This window comes from Pristiophorus japonicus, chromosome 11, assembly GCF_044704955.1.
Source record: "Pristiophorus japonicus isolate sPriJap1 chromosome 11, sPriJap1.hap1, whole genome shotgun sequence".
In the NCBI taxonomy this organism is placed as follows: Eukaryota; Metazoa; Chordata; class Chondrichthyes; family Pristiophoridae; genus Pristiophorus; species Pristiophorus japonicus.
In genome coordinates this window covers 193737267-193764723 of record NC_091987.1, presented here as the reverse complement: position 1 = coordinate 193764723, position 27457 = coordinate 193737267, and the positions used below count along the sequence as shown (strand labels likewise).

General features: G+C 45.0%; 1 protein-coding gene and 1 long non-coding RNA gene across 2 annotated transcripts in view; one reads left to right on the top strand and one right to left on the bottom strand.

The window, feature by feature from the left end:
• The window catches only part of igsf9bb (immunoglobulin superfamily, member 9Bb), a 777241-nt gene that overhangs the window by 69473 nt on the left and 680311 nt on the right, over positions 1–27457 (top strand). The gene's annotated exons all lie outside the window — the stretch shown is intronic.
• LOC139275898 (uncharacterized) lies at positions 23–13510 on the bottom strand. Its single transcript, XR_011595783.1, has 2 exons — positions 13451–13510; positions 23–1003 (listed from the first exon to the last, which is right to left on the bottom strand). It is a non-coding gene; the product is annotated as an uncharacterized lncRNA (long non-coding RNA).

Here is a 27457-nt window from a genome sequence, read left to right as displayed (position 1 = left end):
GTACAGATAGTCGTTGAGGGAAGGGGTGGGTGGGACTGGTTTGCCGCACGCTCTTTCCGCTGCCTGCGCTTGATTTCTGCATGCTCTCAGCATTGAGACTCAAAGTGCTCAGCGCCCTCCCGGATGCACTTTCTCCACTTAGGACGGTCTTTGGCCAGAGACTCCCAGGTGTCAGTGGTGATATCACACTTTTGTCAAGGAGGCTTTGAGGGTGCCCTTATAACGTTTCCGCTGCCCACCTTTGGCTCATTTGCCGTGAAGGAGCTCCGCAGAGAGCACTTGTTTTGGGGGTCTCGTGTCTGGCATGTGAACTATGTGGCCTGCCCAGCGGAAGCACTGACCACACTCATGGACATGCAGGGAAATTTTAAAAGGAGGGGGGAAAAGGCTTTTAAGTGCCTATAAACTACCTCATAATGATTTCAATTGGGTCCCCTGCCGCTGCATGTCGGGTCCACGATGACAGATGCGCCTGTGGGAAAGGCGCATGGGAGTGTGATGACTGCTGTCAAAAATACAAACTTTCCCACCATACCTGCCACCCATCTCGTCTGCTACCACCCCGGAAAATTCAGCCCAATGCCTCAGTTTTTGCTAAAAATGAATCCTTTCCGCAAAATCCAATTTATTATTCGTGTTTCCCTATAAATAAGAGGATGGGTCAGGAAGTTTTGGGCTGTGCAATTTTTGATTTCCCTCCCTACCCATTATGCCAACAGTGACAAATAGCATATTTTATGATTTTATGTTGGCAAGATCACTGCATGCAATGTGTCTATTATAATGGCACTACCCTGTGCTGCTCACATTAACACATATAATCATATCAAAACAGAAAAAGGAGGAACACTCAGCAGGTCAGATAGCTTCCCTGTACCACATATGACGGGTGAGAGCTTGCAGCCTTGTTGTTTTTGTTTCGTTGTTGCAGTATTGTAAGATTTTTTTCAGTGAGGCAGTCTCGCCAAGAGTGGTTTTCAGTAAATAGTTGCAGATTTCAGGGCTGAAAAAAATGGAACCAAGCCTTAGGCTGTGCATGGCTAATAAGTTAAATTCTCATCCAACATAGATTGTAACCTGAACTAAAAGGACAGTAAAAGAAGTATCAACAACAACAACTTGTATTAATATAGCGCCTTTAATGCAGTAAAACATCCCAAGGCACTTCACAGGAGTGTTTTAAGACAAAAAAATTGACACCAAGCCATAGAAAGAGAAATTAGGGCAGATGACCAAAAGCTTGGTCAAAGAGGTAGGTTTTAAGGAGCGTCGTAAAGGAGGAAATAGAGATAAGGAGACGGAGAGGTTTAAGCAGGGAGTTCTAGAGCTTGGGGCCTCGGCAACAGAAGGCACGGCCACCAATGGTTGAGCGATTATATTCTGATTGTATTATCTTCTGCTGTATTACACAAAGGGGCCGAAATTGTCCCCATCCTCAAGGTCTATTACCACCTTTCTAACCGGGGGCAGACGGATGTGCCAACCCATCAGAAATTGCCCCGGGGCCAGGAGCAGCAGAAACGGGTTTCAGCCCCGCCCATGTTCCCGCCCCTTCGGGCACGCGCCAATCCCTTACCGCTCGGCGGTGACCCCTTTTCCCCCGTGAGGGAACTTGCCCCGCGGGAGCAGATCGGCTGCCGGTCGGTGCCCTCAACAGCATTTCCCAGCTGGAAGCTGCCCGTGGCTGGGCAACAGGTCTGCCCTTAAAGGGGAGGATGCTCCACCATGACCGCCATTTTATTTTAATAGTCGGCCGACTCTGAAGTCAGCCTGACAAGAACAGCCACGAGTTCGACCGGGCCGCCAACAAGCAGCCCCGCACCCCCTCTTGGGTACCGGGCCACTGGCCCGGCCGAAACCCTCCCTAGTGATCCAGTGGGCATCACTAAAGATGAGTTGCTGTTCCTCTAGCTTGCAATGAGCTTCATTGGAACAGTTTAAGAGACCGAGGACAGCAAGATCAGAGTGGGAGTGGAGCGGAGAATTAAGGTGACAGGCGACCGGAAGCTCGGGGTCACGCTTACGGACTGAACGGATGTGTTTTGCAAAGCGATCACCCAATCTGTGTTTTATCTCCCTAATCTAGAGCAGCAAATACAGAATACTAAATTGCAAGAAGTACAAGTAAATCGCTGTTTCACCTGGAAGGACTGTTTGGAGTCCTGGACGGTGGGAAGGAAGGAGATAAAAGGGCAGATGATGCATCTCCTGCGCTGGCACAGGAAAATGCCGTGGAAAGGGGAGAGGATGCTGGGGGTAACTTCAGAATGGACCAGGATGTTGCGAACGGAGCGGTCCCTTCGGAATGCTGAGAGGGGAGGAGAAGATGTGTTTGGTGGTGGGATCACGCTTAAGGTGACAGAAATGGAGGGGTCTGATCCATTGAATGTGGAGGCTGGTGGGGTGAAAGGTGAGAACAAGGGGAACTCTATTGTGGTTTTGGGAGGGAGGGGATGGGGTGAGAGCAGAAGTGCAGGAAATAAAACGGACATGGTCGAGGGCTATGTCAACCATGATAGCGAGGATTCCTTGGTTGAGGAAAAAGGAAGACGTATCGAAAGCACTAGTATGGAAGGTGGCATCGTCAGAACAGATGCAACGGGACGGAGAAACTGGGAGAATGGAATGGAGTCCTTAAGGAAGTAGGGTGGAAGGAAATGTAGTCCAGGTAGCTGTGGGAGTCAGTGGGCTTATAGTGAATATTTGTCAATAGCTTATCCTCAGAAATGGAGACAGATAAGTCACAGAAAGGAAGTGAAGAGTCGGAGATGGACCACATGAAGGTGAGGGAAGGGTGGAAATTGGAGGCAAAGTGAATTAAATTTTCTAGTTCGGGGCGAGAGCAGGAAACAGCACCGATACAGTCATCAATGTACCGGAAAAAGAGGTGAGGGAGGGGACTTGACTAGGACTGGAACAAAGAATGTTTCACATATCCCACAAAAAGTCAGGCATAGCTAGCACCCATGCGGGCTCCCATAGCAACACCTTTAATTCGGAGGAAGTGAGTGGAGTCAAAGGAGAAGTTGTTCATTGTGAGAACAAATTCAGCCAGGCGGAGGAGGGTGATGGTGGATGGGGACTGGTTGGGCCTCTGTTCAAGGAAGAGGCGGAGCGCCCTCAGGCCATCCTGGTAGGGGATGAAAGTGCAGAGGGATTGGACATCCATGGTGAAAAGGAGATGGTTCGGGCCAGGAAACTGGTAACAGTTAAAGTGGCGGAGGGCGTCAGAAGAGTCACGGATGTAGGTGGGAAGAGACTGGACAAGGGGAGAAAAAATAAAGTTGAGATAGACACACATATAGCGTGTGTTTGTGCTGTGCAGTATGAGTGTAGACAGTTGCTGGCCAGTGATCATTTTCCACTTAACTCTCAGTGCAAAGCTCCCCACCTCAGCCTAATGTGTCTGAACTCCAAGTTCAGCCAGGCACTATAGTCCAGTACCGCACTGCACTAGTTTAACCTTTCCATTGTCAACCTTTCTACCCATATTGCTGCTCCTATAAATTTTGCCAACTAACTTACTAAAACCGAATGTTCATCGATCCAAAGTCTTGAATATTGTACTTAAATGTTACAACCAAAGCCAAGAGGCTTCCCTCTATTTGTATTAATGGTTCCTTCAAATTATAGCTTGAGCCAAAGTGACAAGAATTCAACTTGTAACATCATTAGCGGAACAGTCATTTGGAGCAGGATATAAAGTATTCAGAATTTAAAATCTTAGCACATTTTAATAAGAGTTCCAGTCAGCATTTTAACAGGTTTCAACGCCAATGAGATTGCTAATTGTGTTCTATTTCATTAGCATTATTGCACCTCAAGTATGTGCCTATGAATAACGAGCACTATGACATTAAAGTATTGAACCAACCTGTACATCTTATCTCAGGGACTGAAAGCATTCACATCGCCAACCAGCACACTTGCAAAAAAAAATAATTCATCTCTTGTGTAAAACATACTGACACAAGATCAATTACCATTATAGAGCCTTTCCAGTCAGCAATATTCTCCGGATGTGCAGCTGTTAAAACGGACTGTGCCAATCAATGAATTTTGTAATTGAATCCCGGGTTTTCCCTTGGGCTAACGAGAGTTGGACGTGATCACACAGCTTGCGCATTCGCTGACTCCTCACACTGCTTAAATTTTGAAAATCCACCACAACAGCACAATCAGAAGGTTTTTATTACTTACAAAATATCTTGGCTAATGGAAAAACAAAAGCCAGTGGTGATTGCTTTGAAAGCAGAAATTTCGAGTCTGATCAGCATTGATTTTGACACTAGTCTAACTCAAAAGTGCCAATGTGCCGAGTAAATTTTCCAGTTCTCTCTCAAGCTGTCCCCGTATCAGGCTTTTGACTGGACTCGGTTATTGTGGGGCCCCGACTGTATGAGTAGTGTGTCACCGCCACTGTAATTTACAAAAGATTACATCAGATATAAGGCACAGAAACAGGCCATTCGGCCCAACCAGTCCATGCCACCGTTTATGCTCCTCTCGAGCCTCCTCCCGTCTTCCCTCATCAAAATCTATCAGCATAACCCTCTATTCCCTTCTCCCTCAGATGCTTGTCCAGCCTCCTCTTAAAATCATCATTCTATTCACTTCAACCACTCCCTGTGGTAGCGAGTTCCACATTCTACTAGAGTCGAATTAATGCTATTGCAGGCAAGAACATTGGAAACCCACATTGCCAGGCAAAAACACAACCAAAGCTTGTCCTATCTATGGCGGGTGGGAGTGGGGGTGGGGGAAAGAGAGAGATAAGAGAGGAAGAATCTCTGTTTATCAATACAAAAGCAAAATACTGTGCGTGCTGGAATCTGAAATAAAAACAGAAAATGCTGGAAATACTCAGCAGGTCAGGCAGCATCTGTGGAGAGAGAAACAGAGTTAATGTTTCAGGTCGATGACCAAGGTTCACCAGCCTGAAACATTAACTCTGTTTCTCTCTACACAGATGCTGCCAGACCTGCTGAGTATTTCCAGCATTTTCTGTTTTTATCTCAGTTTATCAATGTTTTGTAGTGGCCTCAATCTCCTTCGCTCAAAGTTTAACGCAACCATGGAGCTGACTTTGTAAAACTGAATACCATTTAAAATGTTTAGGTGTAAACCAACCTTTGTGTGGCTTTGCTTTTAATTGATGTTTTAATGTTGCCCAATAAAAATAAGAGTGAAATTGTAAAAGTGAATGTAGAATTATTTTAAACATCAGTCTACAGAACCAAAATATTGCTCTGAATCAGTATATATGATCTAATTACAGAAACATTTATGCCGACCCAATGTTATGATATTGTATGCTTCCTTGGTGCATGGGTCTGCGCGAGACTAGTAGTCGTGTCAGCCTGGACACCAGGTTAGGAAACAGAGAGTGTAACTTGGGTTCAGTGTGAATGAGCCAGTGTTTGGTTTAGTTATAAGAGAATTGTTTAAACGCAGCAGTGTCAAATGGGGAGGCTGAGTGGTGAGTGAAAAGATTCAATGGCATTTCCATTTTTACCAGGAAAGGCCATCAGGCGTAATTTGCTGAGGATAAGAAATAGGAGCAGGAGTAGGCCATTTAGCCCTCGAACCTGCTCCGCCATTCAATAAGACCATGGCTGATCTGATCTTGGCCTCAACTCCACTTCCCTGTCCGCTCCCCATTACCCTTGACTCCCTTAAGTTCTATCATTCACAAGAAAAATGGTTGGAAAATAACGAATTGCATACTCGGAACTCCACATTTTGAGATTAAGTTTTAGCATGTGAGAAGTCTGCTTACTTTCCCTTGAGAAATATCATCCAAAACAGCAACCAAATGGAAGTGAATAAACTTTAATGAAAATTGCTATTTGTAGTAAGAGGATTTTTAAGTCTAGTTTTTAGTAAAATCATTATCTGTCTCCGTGTATCAGTAGTAGAGACATCATGGTGTATGAATCGGATGTGGATATTAAAAGATTGATTTTTTGATCTTTGTAAACCAAGAAGTATGAAGAATGAGAAGGATGTCTATCTGACCACATGCTGCAAAAGGATCCAGATTCTCTACTGGTCCAAGGTCTAATTTCCTAATTGTTCCACCCCTACTTCCACTGGCAGCAATCACACTGAACTCGTGCCTTTTTTATAATGTGCCTCTCGCTTTGCAGTTAGCAGCAGTGTGAGCGAGATGTCTTTATACTGCCAGCTTGCATGAGTGTGAAGTACGGGAAGCTACATGATCTCGATGTTTACTACCATGATCGTCACAACATTGTTTTTAATCATGGAAGAGGGCAAGAGCTCCTTTTGAGGATGTGAACGTTGACAGAAGGAATTGCAGTAAAGTCTTCTCTGCTGCCTTATGAAGAGCCATGAAACGCGGGGAAGTGAAGGACCGATGGTGCTGAAATAAAGGATAGGGTGCTACAGGGCAGTGCAGGAAGTATGAGGGGCGTCTTTCTGTTGATTGGCTGTTTTTAGGATATTGTTTATAGTTTGACAAACTGGCCATTTTTCTTGGTAAAGACCATTTCATGGTCATTTAAACAAATTTGAAGAACTGACTAATCCTATAACTTCTAGTTGGAGTAGAATAGAGCAAGAGTCAAGTCACATTTGGACCATCATTTTATTATAACAGCCTGGTCAAACTTGTAATTATTTTGCTTGATTATTTTTAAAGCAAGTTCCCTGTTTTGTGATACGTAGTGCTTTGGAAAGCAAGGGTGCTCATTTAAAACCTTCTGAGAAATATATCTCACTTGACCATCTCTCGTCTTCAACAAAAACACACTGCATGTAAGTCTCCACATATAACATACATTTATATGGTTTAGCTCTCCTAGTTTTCTGCACAAGCACTTATGCCACAGGTTAGGGCTTATTTTCCTCTCCAGGCCTCCACTGGGTGCCTGGCGGGCATTGCATACCAGGGAAGTGCTGCATCTATGAGGGGAGGAGTCCACCAAATGTTCTTGGTCCTGGCTATTTGCATGGGCTGTGCACCTTTCAGGCCCACCTCCTGCTTGGAGAGCTGCAGCAAGAAGGTCCTGCTATCTGAAGATTGTTGTGTTCCTAACACAGATGAGGCTGCACACAGGGAGGTTAAAGTAACAGTGACCTCAGACTTTATTAAGACACTCCAGAGTGAGTACCAGGCCTTAGGGCCGGCTTATATACAGTGCTCCCAAGGGATGCTGGAATCCCTTAGGACTTCAGGGGATGCGCTCCCTGGTGGCGGAACATGGGAGTGCATGCTTTGCAGATACACAACATCACTCCCCCCGCCAAAGTCAAAGTGAAAACTATTTACAAGGTGAGGCGGTCGGGAGCCTTTCTTTCCCTGGTGGACCGCCTCGGTACAAATGTCTATTCTGGTGTGTTGGCTGTGCCCTCGCTGGGCTGGCGTGTTGTTGGCCCTGCAGGGCTGCTGGGTGAGCCTGACCTTGCTGGGCTGTTGGGCGTGATGGGTTCGATTTCCTGGTCCGGGGTGGTCGTTGATCCTTTGGGTGTGTGTTGTGGGCTCGAAAAAGGTGGTGTCTGCTGTGGGTTGTTCAGTGCAGTCTGTGAACCACAGCCTCGTTTGGTCCAGGTGCTTTCTGCAAATTTGTCCATTGTCTAGTTTGACTACAAACACCCTACTCCCTTCTTTAGCTATCACCATGCCCGCAATCCACTTGGGACCATGTCCATAGTTTAGCACATACACAGTGTCATTCAGATCAATTTCCCGTGACACAGTGGCGCGACCATCGTTTACATTTTGTTGCTGCCGCCTGCTCTCTACCTGATCATGCAGGTTGGGGTGAACCAGCGAGAGTCTGGTTTTAAGTGTCCTTTTCATGAGTAGCTCAGCCGGGGGCACCCCTGTGAGCGAGTGGGGTCTCGTGCGGTAGCTGAGCAGTACACGGGACAGGCGGGTTTGGAGTGAGCCTTCTGTGACTCGTTTAAGGCTCTGTTTGATTGTTTGTACTGCCCGCTCTGCCTGCCCATTGGAGGCTGGTTTAAATGGGGCTGAGGTGACATGTTTGATCCCATTGCGGGTCATGAATTCTTTAAATTCGGCACTGGTGAAACATGGCCCATTGTCACTGACCAGTATGTCAGGCAGGCCGTAGGTGGCAAACATGACCATCAGGCTTTCAATGGTGGCGGTGGCGGTGCTTCCCGACATTATTTCACATTCAATCCATTTTGAAAAAGCATCCACCACCACCAGGAACATTTTACCGAGAAGCGGGCCTGCATAGTCGACATGGATCCTCGACCATGGTCTGGAGGGCCAGGACCACAAACTTAGTGGTGCCTCTCTGGGCGCATTGCTCAACTGAGCACACACGCTGCATTGCCGTACACAGGACTCTAAGTCAGTGTCGATACCGGGCTATCGCTTTCATCATTACTATACCCGGGTGTGTGCTGTGGAGATCCGAGATGAACGTCTCCCTGCCCTACGCGGTTACCCCACAACAGGCAGCCTGCCTAAATGGACAGCTCGTCCTTTCACCACTGGAACGGCTTGATTAGCTCTTGCATTTCAATGGGGATGCTGGCTCAGCTCCCATGCAGTACACAGTTTTTTACTGGGGACAGCAGAGGATCTTGGCTGGTCCAAGTCCTAATCTGGCGGGCCGTGACAGGTGATTTATCATTTTCAAACGCTTCCATGACCATCAACAAGTCTGCGGGCTGCGCCACCATCAACAAGTTTGCAGGCTGCACCATTTCCACCCCCGTGGTGGGCAATGGTAGCTGTCTGAGAGCATCTGCACAGTTCTCGGTGCCTGGCTTGTGGCGGATGGTATAGTTATACACTGATAGCGCGAGTGCCCACCTTTGTATGCAGGCTGAGGCATTAGTATTTATCCCCTTGTTTTCAGTGAACAGGGATATGAGGGGCTTGTAATCGGTTTCCAGCTCAAATTTAAGGCCAAACAGGTACTGATGCATTTTCTTTACCCCGAACACACACGCTAATGCCTCTTTCTCAATCATGCTGTAGGCCCTCTCGGCCCTAGACAAGCTCCTGAAAGCATAGGCGACAGGTTGCAACTTCCCGCAACGTTAGCTTGTTGTAATACACACCCGACTCTGTACGACGACACATCACATGCTAGCACGAGTCTTTTACACGGGTTATACAATACAAGCAGCTTGTTGGTGCATAAAATGTTTCTGGCGTTCTCAAAAGCAATTACTAGGTTTTTTTTCCCCAAACCCAGTTCTCACCTTTACGCAATAACACATGTAAGAGGGTGCTTAATCCCGGTAAGAAGTTACCAAAATAGTTGAGGAGTCCCAGGAACGACCGCAGCTCCGTGACGTTCTGTGGCCTAGGCGCGTTCCTGATAGCCTCTGTCTTGACGTCTGTGGGCCGAATGCCGTCCGCCGCGATCTTTCTCCCCAAAACCTCCACTTCTGTTGCCATGAAGATGCATTTCGACCTCTTCAGCCGCAGCCCTATGCGATCCAGTCGCTGGAGGACCTCCTTCAGATTTTATAGGTGCTCGACGGTGTCCTGACCTGTGACCAAAATGTCGTCCTGAAAAACCACCTTGCATGGTACCGACTTGAGTAGGCTCTCCATGTTTCTGTGAAAGATTGCTGCAGCCGACTGAATTCCAAACGGGCATTTGTTGTAGATGAACAGTCCCTTGTACGTGTTGATGCAAGTGAGGCCCTTCGAAGACTCCTCCAGCTCCTGCGTCATGTAGGCCGAAGTCAGGTCGAGTTTGGTGAACATCTTGCCTCCTGCCAGCGTCGCAAATAGGTCGTCTGCCTTAGGTAGCGGGTATTGGTCCTGTAGCGAGAAACGATTAATAGTTACTTTATAATCGCCGCAAATCCCAACCGTGCCATCACTTTTGAGTACTGGAACAAACGGGCTGGCCCACTGGCTGAATTCCACTGGGGAGATGATGCCCTCGCGTTGCAGCCTGTCCAGCTCGATTTCCACTCTCTCCCTCATCATGTGAGGTACGGCTCGCGCCTTGTCGAGAATGGGCCGTCCATCTAGGACCAAGTGGATCCGCACCTTCACCCCGGAAAAGTTTCCAATGCCTGGCTCAAAAAGGGAAAGAAATATGTTAAGAACCTGGGTACATGAGGCCTCATCGACATGTGATAGCGCTCAGATGTCATCCCAGTTCCAGCAGATTTTGCCCAGCCAACTCCTTCCAAGCAGTGTGGGGCCATCACCCGGGACAATCCAGAGTGGCAGTTCATGCACTCGTAGGTGACCTTGACCATGGCGCTGCTCAGGACATTGGTAAGCTCTTTCGTGTACGTTCTCAGTTTCGTGTGGATGGGGCTCAGGGCTGGTTTGAGTGCCTTGTTGCACCTCAATCTCTCAAACATCTTTTTACTCATGATGGATTAGTTAGTGCCAGTGTCCAGTTCCATGGCTATGAGTAAGCCATTCAATTTTTCGTTTAGCATTATAGATGAACATTTCGTCGAAAACGTGTGCACCCCGTGTACTTCAGCATCTGCCTCCTCTCTCTGAGGCTCGAAATTGCTTTGATCCACCATGGACCGATCTTCCACTGCCATGTGGTGGTTAGCAGGTTTTGCAGAGCTTGCAGCTCGTCTGCAAGCTCGTTGGAGGTGCCCCATTGTTCCACAGCTCTTGCAAACATACCCTTTGATGCAGCATGAATAGGCTGAATGGAAGCCTCCACAACGCCAAAAAGGTGTGAATGCCTTTCATTCATCCTTTGTTGCGGACTCTGAGTCATCTGGGTCACCTGAGGCCTGCTGGCAGTTGCAGACTCGTGGTTTCTGCGCTGTACATTTCTGCTCGCAAACACAGTGCCAGTTAATTTATGAACATTGCTAGCGCTCGTGTGCTGAGAGATTTGTTTGGTGTTATCACTGGTGGACATAAACACCTGTGCTATCGCAATGGCCTTGCTGAGGGTCGGTGTCTCTACAGTCAAAAGTTTTCGAAGGATGGTCTCGTGGCCAATGCCCAGTACAAAAAAGTCTCTGAGCATTTGCTCCAGGTAGCCATCAAACTCACATTGTCCTGCAAGTCGTCTTAGCTCGGCGACGTAGCTCACCACTTTCTGACCTTCAGATCGCTGGTACATGTAGAACCGATACCTCGCTATCAGCACATTCTCCCTCGGGTTAAGATGCTCCCAAACCAGTGTACACAGCTCCTCATATGACTTATCTGTGAGCCAGAAGATTTTTCATGAGGCTGTAGGTCGGTGCCCCGCAGACCATGAGGAGGACCGCTCTCCTTTTTGCAGCGCTTCCTTCTCCGTCCAGCTCGTTGGCTACAAAGTACTGGTCTAACCGTTCGACGTAGGCTTCCCAATCCTCACCCTCCGAGAATTTCTCCAGGATGCCCACAGTTTGCTGCATCTTTGCGTTGGATTCGTGTACTCGTCGCCAGTTGTTGTGTTCCTAACACAGATGAGACTTCATACAGGGAGGCTAAAGTAACAATGACCTCAGTCTTTATTAAGACACTCCAGAGTGAGTGACAGGCCTCAGGGAATGGCTTATATACAGTGCTCCCAAGGGATGCTGGGATCCCTTGGGACTTCAGGGGATGCGCTCCCTGGTGGGGGAACATGGGAGTGCATGCTTTTTAGATACACAACAAAGATCATCCTGGGGAGGGGTAAAATACTTAAATGCCTTGCAGATCTTTGTTTCCTTGGGGTTCTCCCAAGGTCTGGACTGATCCTTTGGTCTACGGTGCATCACGGTGCAAGCTCCTCCACGCACCGCCCCCCCCCCCGCACCTCCACCAGGTTTTTGAAGGAGGGCTGGGAATTCCCCATCTTGCCTCATTAACATGTTGTCGTGGATCTGTGGCTACTGCAGGTCTAACCCCAGTTACAGCAGTCTCCAGAAATCTCAGGGCAGTGTACTGGGGATGGAGACCTGATGTAATGGGTCTCCTTCTCCATCTCCTCTTTGCTGCAGCTGGGAACTGAGCATAGTCCAGCCACAATGAAGAGAATAATGTGTCATTTCAGCCCGTTCATTAAATCCCTTCAGAAAGATGGCTGAGCTTGAAGTTCGGACGCAGCCTTGTTTTAGGTATTTTGCAAAGCCTGGCAATGCATTCAATGTATAAAATATTACAAGTATTTACAGCACAGAAATAGGCCATTCGACCCAACAGATCCGTGCAGATATTTATGTTCCACACGAGCCTCCTCCCACCCCTCGTCATCTCACCCCATCAACATATCCTTCTATTTCTTCCTCCCTCATGTTTTTATCCAGCTTCTCCTTAAATGCATCTATGTTATTTACCTCAACTACTTCCTGTGGTAGTGAGTAGTGAGTTCCACATTCTTACCACTTTCTGGGTAAGTTTCTCCTGAATTCCCCATTGGATTTATTAGTGACTATCTTATATTTATGGCCTCTAGTTCTGGCGTTCTCCACAAGTGGAAACATCTCTACATCTACCTACCAAACCCTTTCATAATCTTAAAGACCTTCATCAGGTCACCCCTCAGTCTCCTCTTTTCTAGAGAAAAGAGCCCCAGCCTGCTCAATCTTTCCTGATAGTTAGAACCTCTCAGTTGTAGTATCGTTCTAGTAAATATTTTTTGCACCTTCCCCCGTGCATCCATGTCCTTTTTATAATATGGAGACCAGAACAATTCACAGTCCACCAAGTGTGGTCTAAGAAAAGTTCTAAGCAAGTTTAACATAACTTCTTGCTTATCAATTCTATCTCTCTAGAAACAAAGTGCTTGGTTTGCTTTTTTATGGCCTTCTTAACCTGCGTCGTTACTTTTAGTGATCTGTGTATTGTAGCCCCAGATCCTGTTGCTCTACCCCATTTAGATATTTATTTTCTAACAAGTATGTGGCCTCCATATTCTTCCTCCCAAAATGTATCACCTTGCACTCATCTACATTGAAGTTAATTTGCTAATTTCACATCCAAAATAACATCTGTATTTTTATGTTTCCTATGTTTAATGTTGAGAGGTATGATTGGCAGAACGTTAATATATGCTGCATTAGAGCGATCCGTATTTTGTAACCTCTAGTTCAGAAAATGTTTCACTGAAACCTGTGGAACTATGATGCTAACAAATGTTCTTAGTTTATCTCTGAAGCAAGCTGTCAGCCTGCAATGTTAAACATAAGAACATAAGAAATAGGAGCAGGAGTAGGCCATACGACCCCTCGAGCCTGCTCCGCCATTCAATAAGATCATGGCTGATCTGATCATGGACTCAGCTCCACTTCCCTGCCTGCTCCCCAAACGTGTGTGGTTCAGAAGCAGTGTGCTGATATTTTATTTAGCCTGGTAATTATTTCAAAAGAAAAGCACATGTAGTTCCCAAGTGCAGAAAACAATTGCAGGCAGCAGACAGAGCGTGCGGCAAACCAGTCCCACCCACCCTTTCCTTCAACGACTGTCTGTTCCACCTGTGACAGAGACTGTAATTCCCGAATTGGACTGTTCAGTCACCAGAGAACTCACTTTTAGAGTGGAAGCAAGTCTTTCGCGATTTCGAGGGACTGCCTATGCTGATGATGATTCCTTGAAAATGCGAGAAATACTCAACAGGTCAGGCAGCATCTGTGGAGAGAGAAACAGAGTTAACGTTTCAGGTCACTAACACAGATACTGCCTGACCTGCTGAGCATTTCCAGCATTTTCTGCTTTTATTTCAGATTTCCAGCATCGGCAGTATTTTGCTTTTGTATTCCTTGATCCAAAGATGTATTTACAAAAGCCTGTAGCAGTGCAGCGATATTGCACACTGTTTTGACTCTTGGCTATGTTTTGCACAGACTGACACTTACATGTTCTTCATGTCTATATCATGCCGCAACTTTACAGCTGTGTGGTTATGAGTAATATATGGGAATTGTCTGTCATAGTTTTGGGAGGGTGTTTCAAAACTAGCTATTGTAGTCCACATTTGACCTCAGCCTTGCTTTGTATTTGTCCAGTTTTGCATGATTTCAGCGCTGAGGTTATTGCCAATTCTCAGCAGTAAAATGGGAGCAAGCATTTTGAGACTTCCTCATACTGGGTGGCCACATGGATGCAGAAGAGGACAAAACCAGCGATAATTTAAAGACAGGAGCGTGCACATCAGTTCAAAATGATTGAGCAGCTGATGGACTTTAACAGAGTGCAGAAGACCCAAAGAGTAAAGTGAAAGATGAGAATAGGTAAGAGGAAAAAAAAAGGAGAGCATGAAGAGAGAAAGAAAGCCTTGCATTTAGATAGCGTCTTTCACAACCGCCTCAGAGCACTTTACAGCCAATGAAGTCACTGTTGTAATGTGGGAAACATGGCAGCCAACTTGCGCACAACAAACAGCAATGTGATAATGACCAGATCATTTTTTTTTGGTATGTTGATTGAGGGATAAATATTGGCCAGGACACCGGGGATAACTCCCTTGCTCTGCCTTGAAATAGTGTCATGGGATCTTTTACATCCACCTGAGACAGCAGACAGGGCCTTGGTTTAATGAATATTCTGAAAGACAGCACCTCTGACAGTGCAGCACTCCCCTCAGCACTGCATTGGAGTGTCAGTCTAGATTTTCTTATGTACTCAAGTTCCTGGAGTGGGACTTGAACCCACAACCTTCTGAGTCAGAGGCGAGTGTGCTACCCACTGAGCCACAGCTGATGCTAAAGACAGAAGCAGCATGGGGACAACTGAAGACAGGAAATTGCCAAAGGAAAAGTACGTTTATCATTGAACACCGAGGAAAACAGATTCAAAACCAATAGTGAAAGGAAGACCTTAAGTTCAGCTAAAGATAACAATTTAGCTGAAATGTATTTCAGCTAAAGTGTATTTTTGAGAACCCAGAGAAAGCTATTTCAACCAATTTAAGGTGAAAGCTTCAGATTGTGAATTGCATCATAGCGCACAACATTGTGCAGAATAAGAGAAAGGGTTCAGAGCTGTAAGATGAAAACTGATATTTTTGAAAAATTAAACTGATCTATTTAAAACCTTTCCATGACTCTCAGCAGCAGTGCACTCAGTAGAGCACACCAGGTAAACGGGAACAAGATGAACAATGTCCTCTTTCCCTCCTCTGAAAAGGAATAGCTCACAGCTCAGTGTGGTGCTCCATCTAATGGGCTGCCTGGGAACTGAAATACTCATCAATCTCAGTGCAAAGTCAAAGGGCTCAATTGTTGGAACCACCAGACCACAGTGCAGTTTGGAGTTTTCAGAACTCTAAAATACTCAACCAAACATGTTCTTGTTCAGTTTATTCAAAGAATGTTGTGCATTAATGAAAATGTGGTTCATATGTTTCTCCAATTCAGCAACATAATAAGATGGGCATGTGTCCCGATAACTCATGTTGAAAATGTAAAAAAAACAAATACGTGGAATGAGCTTTCGGTCGTTGGTTTTCCACTGACAGTACCGGAAGACAGCTCCACTCTTACATCATTCTCTCCTCCCCACAATCTCAGATGACCGCTGGGGCCACCAAGAGCAGTTGTTGAGTGCTTCCTGATTCACGGAGTTTACTTGGTCAAGTGAAGGAGCTTGGTTTTTGGTTACAGTTAGTTTTCCGTTGTCGTATAAAAAATGGATGTAATTATGGAACGCAACTCGTAAAACACCAAAAAAAGTCCCAGAATTCTAATGTAATAAAGATGGAACTTGACTTATTCGTCTACAAATGCAGTCAGATGTCTCCCGACAGAAATTTTTTAACGAAAATACCTGGTGGTCCCGGGGGAACGTAGACTTGTGCTCTGAGGCCTAGCTGCACAGTCCAGCGCAGAGGCCCACGTATTCCAGGAGCCTATGTGCAGCCTGGGATCACGTGGGCCTGAACCACCAATCAAAAAAGGTAGTATTCTAATTCATAGTAATGGGAACTCCGAATTCAATAAGAATACCCCTGAAATCAAATAGAACACCAACATAAATAAAAACAACACTTTTTAAAAATTAATAGTAATTGCATTACATTAAATGTTTTAGAGAAAAAAATATTTTTTTTAAATTAAAAAACATGTTTTAACAGTGTTAAAAACATACTTATCTTCATAGACAGGGTCTAGACGTTCCACTAGGTGGCCATCGCCCCCAAAACGGGCCTTGTTCCAGTGATGTGGAACATCTCAGCCTTGCATGTGTGGGAGGTCAGGGGGAGGTCAGGGGTCATCCACACATGCGCAGAAGGCACATGGAGGGGCAGAGAGAGAGAGAGAGTGGAGGAAGGCAGAGTCAGAGAGGAGAGAGCAGAGATCATTGTTCATTGTATGTTAGATTGCTTAAAATGTTTGTTCATAGTTGGGCGGGGATGGGTGGGTGGGAAGGAGGGTTTGAAAATAATTCTGTTTGTAATAAATTTTGTTAATGATTTTAACAATTGTTGTGCATTCTCTGATAAGGTTAATTAACTTAGGCATTTTGAATAATTTAACATTTTTATTTTCTAGTAATAACATTACTTGAGTTAAGCATTAATGCAAATACTGCACTACAAAGGACAGGCCAGTGCAGGCAAGGCTAAAACGTAACTCAAATCAAATGCAACTTTTGTATAAACGTAATTGTTAATCTAAATGTAAATGTGATGATCCCCAATGTAAATTCATGCAAAGTGTTCCTTTATCAGCTGCTGACGCAACAGCTTTGTGGCCGTGTAACTCCCACGAGGTACTGTTCTTCTGGGGGGGGGGAGGGTGATAGGATCATGGCTACATCGCCAGGCTGGTCCCCCACCGAGGTCCTCACCAGCCTCCTCCTCCTCCTCCTCTTGCTCCTCGCCGGCTAGCTCTTCCGTCTCCCCTCCTTCTGGAGGTGGACCTGCAGCCCCATCTGGCGTTTGTTGTCCTCTCCTTATGCAGGTTATGCAGCATGCAACACACCACAATAAACTCAGCGACCTGGTCAGGGTGGTACTGTAGGCTGCCATCAAAATGATCCAGGCATCTGAAGCGCTGCTTTAGGACTCCAATTGTCTTTTCGACGATGTTGCGTGTCACTATGTGGCTTTCATTGTAACGTTTCTCTGCTTCAGTGACGGGATTACACAGTGGGGTCATCAGCCAACTGGCAAGACCATATCCCTTATCCCCAAGCATCTAACTGTGACCTTCTGGCTGATTGAGAAACAGATCAGGGATAGCACTCTCACGTAGGATGTGCACATCATGGATGCTGCCAGGAAATGTAGCATTTACTGTCATGATTTTTTGCTTGTAGTCGACAACAAGCTGCACATTTAGGGAGTGGAATCCCTTTCTGTTATGAAACACCTCTGCATTCTTTAAAGGGGCTTTCAGGGCAACGTACGTGCAGTCTATTGCTCCCTGCACCTTGGGGATGTCTGTTATTCTGGAGAAACCCAAAGCCCTCCAGGTCTGTGCCTCCCTTGTCATAGGGAAGCTTATAAAGTCCATCCTGCGAGCGTAAAGGGCTTCAGTCACCTGCCAAATACAGCAGTGTGGGGCGTGCTGAGAGATATGACAGATGTCACCAGCTGAAGCCTGAAAAGATCCCGAAACGTAGAAGGCTAGGGCAGCAGTAACTTTCACCTCAACGGACAGTGCGGTTTTGATGGTGCTGGAAGGCTGAAGATCCCCCTTGAGCTGGCAGATCTCATCGATGACCTCCTTCTGGAAGCGCAGCCTCCTTAGACACACGTTTTCAGACAAGTTGAAATAAGATTGCGTTTCTTTGTACCATCATTGGCTGTACGCTCGCCTCCTCTGTCTCTGTCTCTGCATTTCTCTGCCACTCTTCGATTGATCCTTTCAGAAACCAGCTTGTGAGCAGTTACGAGTAATGGTGCAGAAAACATAGGCCCTATCACTATCAATAATTATTTTCAAGTGCTATAAATGAACTTGAATCTATTAAACTACTCTATGTATTCCATAAAAAATGCCTAATCCACTGTAATACTATTAAGAATATTTAAAAATCTGAGCAGATGTATCTATGCAGGACACACAAATCACTCACAACTATCTAACATGTCTTTTTGGCTGTCTCCCCCCTTCTTCCAATCTTCAAAATGGTGCCCGTAGTGCCCATTCCCTTCTGTGAAGCCTGGGAAAAGCAATTATTTCTCAACGATGTTTTCGGCCTTACATCAGCCCGGTCTTGTGATGGCGATGTGCCGAAAGTTGGGATGGGCCTTGTCTGGGCGATCAGCTCGGCGATCAGTTCGGCGAAGTGAACCGAAACTTGGGGGCCTATTTCTCCGTCGATATTTCTGGCCTAGTTTCCACTTTTTCCTCAAAATGGGCGATAGAGGTCCGTTTTGGGCGCTATATGGGCCATAGATGGGCGATGTGAAGTGCAATGTCTAGCCCAGGGCTTTTAATATAAAAATAAGTAATAACATTTATATTTTCTATCTATTACAACTCGGCAAATAGCCCAAATCTCCATCTGCGAAGACCCTTCTCCCGGGGATGCGTTGGAACTGTCAAAAGAAATTCTGACAGTTCACAAGTGCCGGATTTCGGCACATGGGCATCATGCGCCGAGAACCGGCACTTGTGGCCCGGATGGCAATCCAGCGGCAGAAAGGTAAGTTTGGGGGAGTGGAGTCGCCTGATTGCAATGGAAGAGCCCAGAACAACAGTGGCTCACACCATTCTCATGGAAAGAATGAAGAAAAAAGACATTGGATTCATATAGCACCTTTCATGGTCTCAGAACATCCCAAAATGCATTACAGACTAAGAAATACTTTTGAAATGTACTCACTGTTGTAATGTAGGAATCATGACAGTCAATTTGTGCACAGGAATGAGATAGAATTATAGAACCATCACAGCACAGTAGGAGGCCATTCGGCCCATCGAGCCCATGCTGGCTCTCTGCAATAATGAGCAAATAATCTGTTTTAGTGTTGTTGGTTGAGGGATAAATATTGGCCGGACATCAGGGGAAATCCCCTGCTCCTCTTCTAATAGTGCCATGGGATCTTGTACATCCACCTGAGAGGGCAGAACTCTGTTTAACGTCTCATCCGAAAGACAGCACCTCTGACACTGCAGCACTTCCAAAGTGTTTCCCCTCGCTGGGGAGTCTAGAACTAGGGGCTATAGTCACAGGATAAGGGGTGAACCTTGACAGTAGCTCCATGCCAATGGTGATGGAGAGAAGGATAAGTCTTCAACCTAGTTAGAGATTTACTTCAGCCATTACTACCAGCTTAAAACTTCAAGATGGTGGTGGCACAAATTTTGAAAGCTTCAAATGATATTCAATGTTTAATGAGTTAAGAACATAAGAAATAGAAACAGAAGTAGACTATTCGGCCCTTTGAGCCTGATCTGCCATTCAATATCATAGTTCATCTGCCACCTCAACTCCTCCTTCCCTCCCTATCCCCTTATGCCTTGATTCACTTAGAGTTCAAAAATCTATCAATCTGAAGTCTTGAATATACTCAAGGACTGAGCATCCACAGCCCTCTGGAGTAGATAATTCCAAAGATTCACAACCCTCTGAGTAAAGAAATTTCTTCTCATCTCAGTCCTAAATGGCAGACCCCTTATCCTGAGACTATGAACCCTAGATATAGACACTCCACCCAGGGGAAACAGCCTCTCAGCATCTACCTTGTCAAGCTCTCTAAGAACGTTACATGTTTCATTGAGATCACTTCTCATTCTTTTAAAATCCAGAAAATGTAGACCCATTCTCCTCAATCTCTCCTTATAGGATAGCCTTCTCTTCTCAGGAATCAATCTAGTGAACGTTTGTTGCACCCCCTCTAACGCAAGTATGTCCTTCCTTAGGTTAGGAGACCAAAACTGTATACTGTACTCTTGGTATGGTCCAATTGCAGCAAGACTTCCTTACACTAATATTCCAATGCCCTTACAATAAAGGCTAGCATACCATTTGCCTCCCTGATTGCTTGCTGTACCTGCAAGTTAACTTTCCATGATTCATGTAGAAGGACACCCAAATCCCTTTGCATACCAACATTTACTGGTCTCTCACCTTTTAAAAAAATACTCTGCTTTTCTATTCTTCCTACCAAAGTGGATAATTTCACATTTCCACACATCTTTCACCTTCTTGCCCACTCACTTAATCTGTCTATATCCCTTTGCATCCTCCTTGCCTCCTCCTCTCAGCTTACTGTCCCACCTTGCTTTGTATCGTTAGCCAACTTGGACACATCGCACTCAGTCCCTTCATCTAAGTCATTGATATGGATTGTAAATAGCTGAGGCCCAAGCACTGATCTTTCCGGCACCCCACTAGTTACAACCTGCCAACTCAAAAATGACCCGTTTATTCCTACTCTCTGTTTTCTGTCCTTTAACCAATACTCAATCCAAGCTAACATATTACCCCCAATCCCTAATCTTGTATAACAACCTTTTGTGTGGCACTTTATCAAATGCCTTTTGGTAATTCAAATACGCTACATCCATTGGTTCCCCCTACAAGTTACACCCTAAAAAAACTCAAAATAAATTAGACTAACACGATTTCCTTAACTTCATTGAGTCTGCCTAATCATATTATGATTTTCTAAGTGCCTTGTTGCCACATCTCTAATAATAGACTCTTGTAGTTTCCCTATTACTGACATCAGGCAACTGGCCTGTTCCCTGTCTTCCCTCTCCATCCTTTCTTGAACAGTGGGGTTACATTTACTACCTTCCAAACTGCAGGGACCATTCTAGAGTCTCGGAAATTCTGAGCGATTAAAATTAATCCATCTACTAACTCTGCAGCCACCTCTTTTAGAACCCTAGGATGTAGGCCGTCAGATCCAGGGAATTTGTTAGCTTTTAGTCCCATTAATTTCTTCAGTAGTTTTTCTTTACCAATAGTAATTACTTCAAGTTCCTCACTCTCATTAGACCTTTGGTTCCCCACTATTGTGCCTTCAGCCTTGACTTTTCTCTTTAAATAATTTTTCTCCTCATGCTCCCGTCAAGGATTACTGGGCAGCAGGTTTTCCTTCTACCCTGCAGCTGATGGTCTTCTTGTCAAAGCCCAGTTTAAATGGAATGGGTCCAGCAATCAAGTACAAACAGAATGGTCTGGCTGAGTAGTGAGACAGACAAGTTGACAAGCACCAAAACAATTTAATAGCAGATGTGGCAATCAGTGGAGTGGAGCTATGCTTTTTATCACCCGTTCACTCGCAAACTGCAAAAGCATTTCCACTGGACATCGAATAGATTTTATTTTCTTGAACCAACAATTTGGCAAGTCTTTATCGACACATTTGCTGCTGTAAATTTTAGGCTTTTTCTTTGTCTTTGGTCTCTGCAGAATAGATGCTAAGCCACTGGATTTGCCTGTGGATAGTAAATAAAGGACACCTTTTAACCTGTTGATCGCCATTCAAGTTGTAAAGGTGCTGCTGCAACAGATTATAGACTTTCGATCCACTAATAGGGAATTTAAATTACCAGCCAGGTAGTTCTGGGTGTCACAAACCTTACAGGTCATTGCAAGTCTTTTTACTTTAAATTGCTGCACAGAACTGAAAACCACCATAGCATTTCCCAACAGCTTGGTCGAGCTTAATATGCTCCATCATTGTCAACCCATGGGCTAATAAATCAGCAAAAAGCATCTTTACTACCAATAGGCAAAACGAATATGAATCCACTATTCATGTGGATAAAGGTTTGAATAGAAAATTTAGCTTTTAAAAATAGAATTGGAATAGATCTGTGACTCAAGTTAGACAATTTTGGATTATTTGGTGAATATGCAACTGTGGATTACATTGCTTTCTGGGTCACTTGCTCCTTTACAGAAGGAATAGATTTGTACGTATACATTGCTACCTTCAGAGCCTTCGCATTAGTTTACGTTCATCAGGTGGATGTGTGGTTGCATCTAGTCCCTGGTGACCTGGTGTTTGTAATGTATTTGCTTCATGGGTTCTTTGCTTAAGAATTCATAGCAACACATTGCTATTAATAACTAGTTGCTTAATTAGCACAGGTTTAACAATCACACTACACATTACCAGTTCATCCTCCAGGCTCACAACCACCTGCCTCATTGTGGATCCCCTGAACCCAACTAGCTGGCCAAGTCACTCATAACTCAACAACTCTACAACTATTTTGGTGGAAACTTTCATTCAAGGGACCCCTTGTTTTTTAAGGGCACCAAAAACACAACTTAACAATTGAACATAAAGGGAACCTTTGTCAAATGAAATCAAATGAAATCAAATTAAAATTCTGTTCCCAGTTGAAATGATGCACTCCAGTCCCTCCGGCGCCAACCTCTCGCAGAAGGCCACGAGCATACTGGTGGACACTGTGTGCTCCATCTCCAGGGACACCCTGGCTCGGATGTAACCGTGGAAGAGAGGCAGGCAGTCAGGCTGAATGACCCCCTCAACCACCCGCTGCTTGGACCGGCTGATGGCACCCTTAGCTGTGCCCAGGAGCAGTCCTACGAGGAGGCCTTCGGACCTACCCGCTCCCCTCCGCACAGGGTGCCCAAAGATCAGGAGTGTGGGACTGAAGTGCACCCAGAATTTGAGGAACAGCTCCTTTAAATAATGGAACGGGGCTGCAACCTCGCACATTCCGTAAAAACGTGGAATACGGACTCCTCCAGACTGCAGAAATTGCAGGAGGCCTGGGAGCCCATGAAGTGACTTAAAAATTTATTGCACGGGACTGCTCCATGCACCACCCTCCAGGCCAAGCCCCCAATAAATAGGGGGAGGACTCCCGCATCAAGTGTACTCCATCGGGGACCCCCGCCTCCTCCAGACGGCAAGATGGTGCACCATGGCGTGTCTCAAAAAGCTCTACAGTCTTTTGAGAGAGAACAATAAATAAACATTAAATCAAGTGCCCCCTTATTAAAGGGGGGGACACTCCAAATAGTTTATAAGTGCCTTTTTTTGGGGAGTTTTTTTGTGGGTTTTTTTGGCACTAAAACCACAAGTTCTCTTGAGAGAGAACAATAAATAAACATTAAAACCAGGCAATAAAACAAATTAAACTTTAAAACATATCAAATCAAATAAAAATTTTGGTTGCCGGGGGTGATGATGCACTCCAGTCCCTCCGGCCCCCATCTCTCGCTGAAGGCCGCGAGCCTACGTTAGTATGACCAGGGATAGAGAGAAACAGTTGACTACCAGTCCGAGTTGTGTAATGTACCACCTGACCACAGATGGACAGGGTTGTGAGGTATTACTGAGCATCGGTGTGACTGGACAAAATCTGACTCAACTTGTTGTGAAATTATTCTGGGTCAGCACTTTACCCTTTATGACTTTAACTAGGTCAAGTGATTGCATTTTATTTTTCATCCCAGGACCCCGGGGGCTTTCTGCCCTTGATGATGCACATATTGTATTCATTGTGAGCCGTCAGTCTGGAATTAATATGATGAACAGCCATTCCTGGGTCATTTCTGAGTAAATCCACCACTCCACAGAGTGCATTTGAAATTCTCAATTGCTTCACATTGATCTCAATCACCTTGTTTCATCCTTGCTTTAATAATGCTGTTCTGTTGCATTACCTTCACCATTTATTTCTGTGTGCAAGCTCTATGCTAAAAAATCTCTCAATTTTGCCTTTTAGAAATTGAACATTTATGAAGAGTTCTTCAACCTTGCGTGTGGCTAACCTGTTTTGAAGCTCTGTGGCTTAATATAAAAAGGCAAATATGTAACATTCTGTCTCAGTAATGCAGTTTACCTCCTGATGCACTTCCGGATAATTGGCTAAATTAGCGGATTTAACAGCTGCAGAAAAACGATATGCTATTCCTTCAGCTTGGTAGCCCCATCCCCTTCCGTCTAATACTGGATGGACATTTCAGATTGGCATAAATTCAGCCAAAATTGAGTTTCACCCAACAGCAGAGAATTTATCACCATCTACACCACATTTTATTTTTTACTTAAAGCAGCCCAAAACATTTATTATCACGATTGCTGTGGTCTGGTAAATCCAGTAACTGAACAATTTCCTCCTACTCCAAGACTGTGGCCCCAAGTTTCCACACGCAGCAAAACAGGCGCCCCTCCGAGCTGGGCGCCCGTTTTTCGCGCCGAAAACGGCGCCTGAAAAAAAACGCAGTATTCTCGAGCACCTTGCAGCTCAATGTCTGCTTGGCACGGCGCACAGGGGGCGGAGCCTACCACTCACGCCGATTTTGTAAGTAGGAGGGGGCGGGTACAATTTAAATGAGTTTTTTGGGTGCCGGCAACCCTGCGCGTGCGCGTTGGAGCGTTCGCGCACGCGCAGTCTGAAGTAAACATTGGCACTCGGCCATTTTAAAAAGTGCTGCAGAAAAAGTGAAAATTTGTTTATTGAACCCTTGCAAAGGCTTGTATTTTAATTTTCTTGATATTTCTGTGTGTGAGGGGGTGCATTCTGTAATTAAAGATAGACTGTGATAAACGGGACACATGCACTTGTTTGAGACTATTCAAATTCTTTGTAGCTGTTCAATTTTTAACATTTTTTAATAAAACCACATTGCCCTTCCATGATCAGCACTGAGGCTTCCTGCAGCTTTCTCCCTCCCCCTGCCGTCCGTCGGGCCCAATGGCAAACGGCTGCCTGAAGCACTCAGGCTTCCTGCAACCTTCTCCCTCCCTCCCCCTGCCGTCGGTCGGTCCCGATGGCAAACGGCTGCCTGAAAGGCCTGCCTGAAGCACTTTCACACAGGTAGGAACATGGTTTATTTAATCTTTTCTTTGCTTATAAATTTTTATTCAGGTTGGATTTATTTGTATAATATTTGTATAAGTATAACTAAGGATTTATTGTAGAATTTAATGACTTCCTTTCCCCCCCCTCCCCCCCCACCTCGTTCCCGACGCCTAATTTGTAACCTGCGCCTGATTTTTTAATGTGTAGACAAGGTTTTTTCAAGCGTACAAAAATCTTCACTTGCTCCATTCTAAGTTAGTTTGGAGTACGTTTTCACTGTGGAAACTTTCAAATCAGGCATCAGTGGCCGGACACGCCCCCTTTTGAAAAAAAAATTCTGTTCAAAAGTGAAACTGTTCTACCTGACTAGAACTGCAGAAAACTTAAATGTGGAGAATTGCGATTTCTAAGATACTCCGTTCTCCACCAGTTGCTCCTAAAAATCAGGAGCAAATCATGTGGAAACTTGGGGCCTGTATATCTATGAGGAAAGGTTTAACAGGCTGGATCTCTTTAAGCTTGAAAAAAGAAGGCTGAGCGGTGACTTTATAGAGGTCTTTAAAATTCTGAAAGTTTTTGATAGAGTTAATACATAGAGAATGTCTCCACTTGTGGGGAAGAGCATAACTAGAGGCCATAAGATTGTCACCAACAAATCAAATAGGGAATTTAGAAGAAACCTCTTTACCCAAAGAGTGGTGTGAATGTGGAACTCGCTACCATAGAGAATAGTTGAGGCAAATATTATAGATGCATTTAAGGGGAGGCTAGACAAGCATATGAGGGAGAAGGGAATAGAGGGTTATGCTGATAGAGTTAGATGAGGAGGCTCGTGTGGAGCTTAAACCCTGGTATGGCCTGGTTGGGTCGAATGGCCTGTTTCTGTGCTGTATAACCTGTGTAATCCTATGTATGTAAGACTGTTGCTTTCTGATGAAGGATGGCAATGGCTGAAAAATACTGCACCAAGCATGCATTAGAAAGTCTGATTGAGAAATGCAAAGCGGATTGGAAAGTTACAGTTACAGTAGAAATTGCACTTTAACTTTGCATCTTGACCTGAACCCTATGCTTGCCCTGTAGCATGTATACTTTTGTGCACCATCATTTCGATGCCAGTGGGTGGCATTAAACAAAGTTGGCTGACAGATCAAATAGGAATGTTGGCAATAAGCATTTATACCAGTTCCACTGAGATGTCCCTGGTGTACTGTGATGTTTCAATCTAAGATCTAAAGGTGGGAAGTTTGTTTTGAAGTTAATGCAAAATCAGGTTTGTTCATATTGTTTTTTTTCATTTTGCAGTTCATTGATGAAACCATTAAAAGAGGACCTTGGTTTTACCATTTCTCTCCCCCTGGCGTATGCAGTCTCTTTTATGTGCCTTGATGTCTGCACAGTTCCAGATTTTTTTCTTTCAAACTTAAGTCACTCTCAGATCAAGAATCCAGCTCTGACTTCCTATTTTCTCTTCTTATAATTAACTTTTTCAAATGACTTCTTAGATTTTTTTAAACTGAAGGAAATACCACCTAGTATAAAATATAATCTCACATTTGCCCCATTAACAAAACAGGCGGAAAGCCAGCCTGTTACTTACCGCACCCACTACTTACCATACCTACTACTTGACATTACCAATGTGAGTAGGTTAAACATATCTGAATATCCTGCGAGAGCAAAGGGAGGCAGATTTATGTCTCTCCTGATTGTGTATCAAATAGTATGTGTGCACCCATGAAGAGGACATTGCCCTGGGTATCTAGGCACATGACTAGCAGTACATTTGCTCAGCTTCTGCTGAAGCAACTGTGCCCTGCCTCCCTCTTGTGTAAAATAAAACTCAGTCAACCTCCATTCCCCAGCACTGTGAATGCTCCTGTCTTTAATGCTTTCTAGTCATAAAGAAAGGGGTGGATTTTACTGCAATATGTTTACTCATGTCAAGTCCATATGAATCAGAGACAGCAAAGTTATACTGTGTCCACTGTAATCACCTGTAGAGATTATAGCCTTTGTGAAATGTTTAAACAACAATTGTAATTATATTGGGGAAAGCGATGCCAAAAGCAAATGAGCTAAATAAAGAGCACATTTATGATTGGAATCTAGCTCATTTTTCTATGAATTGGAAGTTCTTAATCATGTTATTATCATTCACAAAAGTAGATGAGAGCCCTGTATTTTTTTAATGCTATCATTACAGCATTCAAAAGTGCTTCAGTTGCCCTGCTTTCAAAGCATAAAATTGCTGTTAGAAAGGATAGCTGATAAACATCTTCCAGACTGCTGATGGTTCAGCAGTGACTGTAGAGTCAGGCACGAAGTCATTGCTCTGTTTACAGCCTGCTCTCTGCACCTTGTGACTGTCACAATTGTCCTGCTTAGTGTGCTGCTGATCATTGCTATTTTTGCATTTGGCGCTTTTTCCACTTTTTCCTTTTGGGATGTTAATTCTTGGAACATGATCTTGGAGGGTGAATGTGGTGGTGGGGGGTGGGTATTGGGGGGTGGAGGCTGGGAGTGGGGCTGGGGGATGGGGGCTGGAGGGTGGGGTCTGGGGGATGAGGGCTGGGGGCTTGAGGGTGGGAGTGGAGGCTGGGGGCTGGAGGATGGGAGGCGGGGGGTGGGGCTGGGGGTAGAGGTTGAGGGGTGGGGGGTGGGGCTAGGGGTGGGGGCTGGAGGGTGGAGACTAGGGGGTGGAGATGTTGTTCAATTATACAGTCAGCTCCTGGTGAAGCCGGGAGACACTTTCAACTGAAACTCATTTACACGATTGCTCCGTGTTGGCTGTAGCTGTAGTTCCTCCATCTGATGCAGTTCAAAATTTTGAATCCTATTTGTT